Here is a 7,513-nt window from a genome sequence, read left to right on the forward strand (position 1 = left end):
TATATGCACCACATGTGCACCCATGCTCATTTCAGGGGTGCAACAGGGTGTCCTTTTGACACCCTGGCACACTGGAAATTGCATTCTCAATCTGCGATTCTCTAATTGGGAATCCCAAATTTAGAATGTCTTCCCATTCATTCCAATGGGACTCTAGGCCCATAGGAATGAATGGGGAGGTATTCCTTAATTGCGATTCGCAATTAAGAAATATGTAGGATTCGCAAAATTTATTGCAAATCCTACATACATAGTGTTTTGCGATTCTCAAATAGCGGTTCTCAAAAATTCGCTATTTGAGAATCGCAAAACCTAACATTGATAAATATGGCCCCAAATCTTCCCGTGCCTAACAAAAATGAATGTGTCCTCATGTAACACAACTGGTGCTATGTAAAGCGCTCTGATACCCGATACCTTTAGGGCAAGTTTGTGCTATATAAAACTCTGTAAAAAAATAATAATTCTGGTCATCACTTTTTGCATAAATCTGCATATCCCAGAAATGATTTCACATGCCACCAATGGGAACATTACCCAACACCACTAAAGAGCAGTTCAAAAACATTTGCACAGAAATGTCCATATTTTTCAGGGTTGAACAAATCAGACCCAGCCTCATATTAGTATAAGGTTGTACCAACACCAGCACGGAAAAGTATGTTAACCAACACCAAACAGATTTATTCTGCTACCTTCATTGCTCAATTGTTTTAACAGGGTTTCGACTAATGGAAAGACGCCATAGACTTAAAATCGGTCTGCGGTGCTAGGGACTGGCAGGTACAAGGAACAGAGGCACTATTTAGAGCATGCCTTATTCCTCAGCAAATAATGTTTTTGAATGAAACTGTGAAACAAACCCCTTGCCTTGGATTAGCCAAGAATAAAGATTTGAATACACCTCGGATGCCCACACCATCGCACACTGAGAGTAATATAATGTCATAAGAAGAGGTTAAACTAAATGACATCATGCAAGACAATAGACCAGACTCCGATTGGAAGGGATGTTTGATTTGGCCCACAGACACCAATAGCTGTCAGAAAAGATTCTTGGGTAAAACCAAAGGATTTAGTACCAATAGGCCAGATCCATGTTATGTACAGAGACAACACCCTAGTATTGGGAAGTTATGCCTCGATTGGCTAAAAACCTCAACACTTACACACGTGAAACAACACTTATCCTTTCTTACAGAGGATGTGGACCTACAGGTTTTTTATTAGGTTCTAGGAAGCCACGTCACAAACGTTTCTATTATGCTGTCTACAATGAGAATTGAAAAATATCCCAAGAGGCCGCAGAAAGATTACGAGAAATAGATTGTATAAACGTAGAGAAAGCTCTAGCAGTGGTTGACAATGGGTTAACAACATTAACCTCCAGAATATATTCTCTAGGCAACATTGTATCTTCTGCTATTGATATACTAGAACAGGATCTGTCCATGTTACAACAAGGGCAATCACAAATGCGTTCTATTATGATATGAAGCTGGACGCTGCAATCTTTGCACGCAGGCCATGTGCCATGGCATTTCATAAACAATACGTCTCTGTTTTCCTCGTACAATCCGACAGAGAAACAGATAGAAATGGCACAAAGGGGAGCGAAATATACAATGCTGCGTATTGAAAAACTGGATAGATTAGCATTTACAGTGGCAGAGTCACCGTCCACGGAATGGCTAATCCATTGCTACATAACTCTTCAGGTCACAACTTTTTAATTCCAATATTGCCTTGAACAAATGCATGCAGGCAGATATGAAGAAATGGGTAGGGAATTCATCAAGGAATCTTGGGAATTACTGTACATAGTTCTAAGCGGAGTGGGGAAAAAGTAGTGTTTCTGAGTGGTACAAACCAGAGAATACATTGAATGGATCACCTAAATGCCAGGGTATAATGCTTCATGGGGCCTGTAACAGTTCGGTAGCAAAAGTATCCTGTCATTTAAAGGGTGCCCCAGCTGCCGTGATCACTCTAGTGTTCAGGCTACTTTCTTATTGGAGTTACTTGTTGCTGAACGATCAAGGTTGCTGTGGGATGCTTCCGGGCATGGCATATCTGGTAACCGTGAGTACCAGAGTTACTTGCGGTATGCAAGTATTGTTTCCACCAACATATACAGTCAGGGGGGCACCATTATGGCCTTCACTAAATGTTTCATTAATATGGTTTGATGCTTTGAGCAGAATGAAAGCAATGCTTATACAGAAACCTGTGCCCTTAACCTCCGCTCAAGAGACTTTTGATCTTCAAGTAGCAAGGTCTTTGGCAGAGATACAGGCATTTATATGTACAAATTGCCCCTTCCATTTCGCAGAAATGTTGAGTTGCATCTTTAACATGTCTGATATGACAGGGCTTGTCCATCTATTTAAGACCATAGGTTCTGGACTGTTAAGCACCTTTCAGACAGTCATCGGAGTTATACCAAACTTTATACACTCCGTATTTGGAAGCATATTTAGAGGGCTGCCGCTGATCCTGTTTCTAATAGCAGGTATCCTGATTGTTGTTTTTCTACTACACAATGGATGTCCCAGTCATCAAGAAGATGGAAACAGTACTCCTGGAGAGAAAATACCATGATCGCATGGTACAACTTTTAGGCACACTTCGCCTAAGGGAACTAAGTGCTTCTTGGGTCTTGTCATTTAGACCAGTCTGGATGGACTGCATCTTACCTGTCCTTCGATACCTGTTTTGCAGAGAAGAATGCGTATTGGATCACTGTCTGACACTCCCATCATATGTGCAACCTGACGTTGATGCTTTACTGGATCCAATAATGGCCCATGTTCTGCAGTGTCCCAAGCGTATTCCCATGTTTATGGCGGTATACCTAGAGCCACCACAGGTAGTATCTGCTCCTGTTGGTATAGATACCGGCTCCTCCTCTGACACCCAGGCCTTGTATGGCGCACAGGCTGCCCCAGCACCGGCTGTGGCTAGTACAAAGATCATCTGTGCTCAATTGACATAATATGTGAGGGACAGGCGACTACGGAGGCAATCAAAAAAACTGTTGCGTCTACCAGCCAGGACACAAACATTTGACTCATTTGGCCCGTCGTGTGCTGGGAAAATATTCAACTTTTGGAAAACAAACGGAAAATTGGAACACTGTATCAAAATGTACATTCTTTTTGAGCATGCATGGCTTTCAAATGCTTATAGTAGTTCGAACTATACCTGTGGACATATTAGAGCTATAGCCTGAATGCCCACTTCCATTTTTTCTTTTAGAATTGTTTATTTTTTTATACATTTTTACTTTTTAAACTTTTTTTTAGCAAAACAAAACACTAATGCTTTAAATGATTTGTGTACCAATATCTAGTCAGCCTAGTGGTACCTTTAGAAATGTAACTATGTCATCCATTCGGAAGAGGAGTGGGTGTTATATTCGATATAGGTACCATAATATAGGCCTCGGTAACTTCATTACCCTTCACCTATATTATTCCCTACATTACACTTGTCACGGTTTACAGCGACTGACCTTTTAACTAGACACTACACTGCATTCAGAACGCAGGTTTTTCCCTAGTTTGAAATCACATACATTATGATGAGGATTCTAGGAAGCACAGCAGGACTACCATCTCCTGTATAAAATCGATGTACAAAGTTCATGACCAAAGTCATCCTGGGGCCAAACAGTAATACAGCATGGTAGGACCCCTGGGAGACCTATGGGTATATATACACATTACATCTTGCTAAGATGAGACCGAGGAGACCGAGACTTCCCGGCCGACAGACTGACCAGAGACTCAGTGGTTCCTGCATGCAGACACTCCAGCTCGCAGTGGTCTAATATCCCTGGCGGGGTGTCCAACTCGAGACCAGGACGGGGTCCCACAGTCTCTCACTTCAGGTAATAGGGTTGACTAAATCCTAGAGGGATTCTTGGCTTAACCCTACATACGTGCTAGGTACACTTAGGTACAACTAGTTAGGGAAGCATCGTAGGAGTATGCATCGTTTTATCATGTGTGTCATATACTCGGATGTATTCATGATTATTGTAAGATGGTAGAATTATACCATCCATTTACCTTCATAGTATTGCTAATCATTTACCCATATCTGGACAATTGGCTCCTCCATGCTCCATCAGGGGCCCTGATCCTGGGCATCTGGACATAGTGTGTGCCGCACTGAAGGCCAATGGGTTTTGTTCTGAACTGGAAGAAGTGTCAGCTGGTGCCTTCTCAGGACAAGAGAGGACATTCACTGGGGCCCGTTTCTGGACCATCCTCAGCAGGGGGGTTTCAGCTGGTTGCCTGGATCCGAGTGCTTCGTTCCTTGGTCTGGAAATGATGGGCAAGTCCTTTCTATCTGTTCGCCTGTGGTTGCAGTTGTTGGGGTACATGTCGGCGTCAGTGTTTCTAGTGCCTTGGGCCAGGTATCACCTCCGCCCTCTGTGGCTGTATCTGTTGTCTGTGTGGGATCCTCGCTCCAGCAATTTCGATCTGGTGTTCACTTTATCTCCTGCGGTTTAGCCGCATTTGGATGGGTGGACTCAGGTGGTCCATCTGGAGTGGGGTGTGCCATTGCAACCCGATCCCTGTTGGTGTTGTTGACGGATGCCAGCGCTTTTGATTGGGGTAAAACGCTGGGCGACGGCCCTTGCAGGCCCGCTGGTCACTGAGAGAGGAGCGGAGGTCCTTCAATTGGAGGAAATTGATGGCTGTGTCCCGGGTTGTTGGGGGATTTCAGGCCTTGCTTGTGGGTCTTTACCTGGTGGTGCATTCTAACAACCAGGTCACTGTAGCATATTTGAACAATCAAGGGGGATTCGGTCTAAGTACTTCGATGCAGTGGCTCGGCCGATGTTAGTCTGGGTGGAGCAACATCTTTCTGGATCATTTTGCTACCCTTCACAATGCTCAGGTTCCTTGTTTTTGTTGCTCTGATCCTCAGGTGAATGGTCTGACATTGCCTTGGCCCTACCGCCTGTTGTACGTTTTACCTCCAATTGCTCTGGTTCCCCAGTTTCTGGCTCGTCTTGGGGTGAGTCCAGGTTGCTGATTGTGTTGGTGCCCTTTTGGTGCCATCGGTCTTAGTTCTCTTGTCTCAGGCTGCTAGCTGTCCAGGGTCCTTGGATGGTGCTCTGCTTCCCTTCCCCTCTATGGGCTGTCCCGGCTCTGGCTCTTCCATGACTACGGCTCTCTGTCTGGAAGTTGAGAGGAGGGGGTTGCAGAGGCGGGGACTGCCCGACACCTAGCGCTGGCTATTCAGCAGTCCCGTCATTCTTCCACTCTAAAGTCTTATGAGGGTCATCGGGGTAAATTTGGCCTTTGGACTGGTTCCCTTGCTCTGTCTCCCTTGGAGCGTTCCCTCACGAATGTCTTACAATTTCTGGGGGAGGGCTTTGAGAAGCACCTGGCCATGTCTATGTTGAGGGCCCAGTGGGCTGCCATTAAGGCTTTTCAGGCTCCCTGGATTAATCTGGCAGATTCGGATGATCTGGTGGTCAGGTTACTCTGCAGTTTCTCTCTGACCCGCCCTGTGGTGAAGCCACTTTTTCCACTGTGGGATCTGCCTTTGGTTTTGAGGGCTCTCGAGTCAGCCCCCTTTGAGCCCTTGGAGTTGGTTGACATTAAGTTTGTCACTTTTAAAGTGATTTTTTTGTTGACTATCACTTCGGCTCAGCGGATTGGAGAGTTGGGTGCTCTCATGGCTAGGGAGCCCTACTTGTCTTTTTTCGAGAATGGTGTGGTTTTGCGGTTGAATGCCTCTTGTGACTAAAGTGGCATCCCAATTCCATAAATCTCAGGAGCTGGTTCTGCCGGGCCTGGTGGAAGTTCTCAGCTCTGCCGGGGATTTGGACTGGTCTTTTTTGTTTTTAAGGCACGCTCTTTTGCTGTATCTGGATCGCACTTAGCCTTTTCGGAAGTCTGAGGCCTTGTTTGTTTCTTTAGACTCGGCTATGAAGGGGGTTACGGCCTCCTCCTGTCGAATAGCTGATGATTGAAGCAGGTGATTGAGCTGGCGTATTTCCTGGTGGATGATCTGCTGCCGGCTGGGATGCAGGGCCGTTCCAGTAGAGGTGTGGCGGCCTCCTGGGCTGAACTGCGTGGGGTGTCCATTGCTGAGGTGTGTCGGGCGGTGACCAGGGCTTCCTCGAATACTTTTATTTGCGATTATCATCTCCAGTATGTGTTGGAGGAGAATGTGAATTTTGGGTTGGCTGTTTTGCAGGCTGTGTGCTGCCCTCCCAAAGGTAGGGGGTGGGGTAGGGTGATCTAGCAGTCCTTGTGTTCTTGTTTCTGTCTAGGAGATAATAGATCTCCATTAGTTATGAATAGGACGAGGACCATGAAGATTACCAGTAAGTAAAATGACATTCCTCTAGATATGTGCCATCATCTTTGGCTCAGGCCCATAATTGCTGAGGTAAAAATGAACAAGTGTTAATTTATTCATCAGAGTAAATCCGCCAATTGGGAGCCTTTATTGAATGTTGACACGACATACTTGTCCAATCAAAAAGGAAGAATCCCTGTGAACCCCTACAGAATTCCTAGTACCTATTGTTGTTTGTGTGCATTCTAAACCTTGATTTCAGTAAGTGTGTATTACAAGGACATGAATTAAAGAGAGACAGTATATTATCTGCATGACTAATATTGAGGGTGGGTGCTAACATGCTTATTGCCTCTTTGCTTACTAGGAAGTTCCAGCTCTCAAGTACCGTTCCACCTCATGCACTCTCGTCCCATGAGCAATTACTCACCTGCGCAAATAGTAACTGGTAACTCCCTCGCCAGATGCCCCTCACATTTTAATCAAACCATTGAACCCAAAATATTCAGAGACCTCAGGGAATACCATGTATTGCGAAAAATTACCTACATGGGGTGCTAATTTGCTAACATCAGTTGCAACAAAGCAGTGCGTGGAAGAAGATTAAAACAAAATCTGGTTTCCCTTTTAAAGGATGAGTTTCGCAATGTGATCACGAATATCAACATGACTTTTATACATTCAAAACATTTCTTCCAAATGTTGATAAATGGTGACTCACCACGTCTATGATCTGGAGTAAAGAAAGCTGTAATTCTACAAGCAAAGGTTGTGAGTCGTTCATAACAGGACGTTCCAGGCGATTGTAGTTTCTCAGTAACTCCCTGTACAGTCTTCTTTGGTATTCTCCTTGATGGGAATCTTAAGTGAATGGAAAGACATTTTGAAACCACATATAGCAGAGATCGTTTTACATAATAAATATAATGCAACTAGCTAGAAATATATTATGAAAATGAGACGTCTTTATTTATGTTCTATGTTGCTTTTAGATAATAGCTCAGTGCTACCAGGTAGGGAGAGAAAAATGCAAGACGCATTTGCTGTACAAAAAACACATTTCGAACACGTTCAGTTCCTGCCTGGGTACATTTTAATATACTATATTGTTATGTATCGTCCATCATTTGTCATAAATTTGATGCACAATTTTAAAGGTGACACCACAAAATTCATGGAATTCAAT

General features: G+C 44.2%; 1 protein-coding gene across 1 annotated transcript in view; it reads right to left on the reverse strand.

The window, feature by feature from the left end:
• LOC144819772 (neuronal acetylcholine receptor subunit alpha-7-like) overlaps window positions 1–7,148 on the reverse strand; it is an 892,484-nt gene extending 885,336 nt beyond the window's left edge. Inside the window, exon 1 of the mRNA XM_078677526.1 lies at window positions 7,049–7,148. The gene's annotated coding sequence lies outside the window, so the exon portion shown is untranslated. The remainder of the gene's footprint in view (window positions 1–7,048) is intronic.
• Between the last annotated feature and the right edge of the window lie 365 nt (window positions 7,149–7,513).

Source organism: Lissotriton helveticus, chromosome 2_1, assembly GCF_964261635.1.
Source record: "Lissotriton helveticus chromosome 2_1, aLisHel1.1, whole genome shotgun sequence".
Taxonomy (NCBI): domain Eukaryota; kingdom Metazoa; phylum Chordata; class Amphibia; order Caudata; family Salamandridae; genus Lissotriton; species Lissotriton helveticus.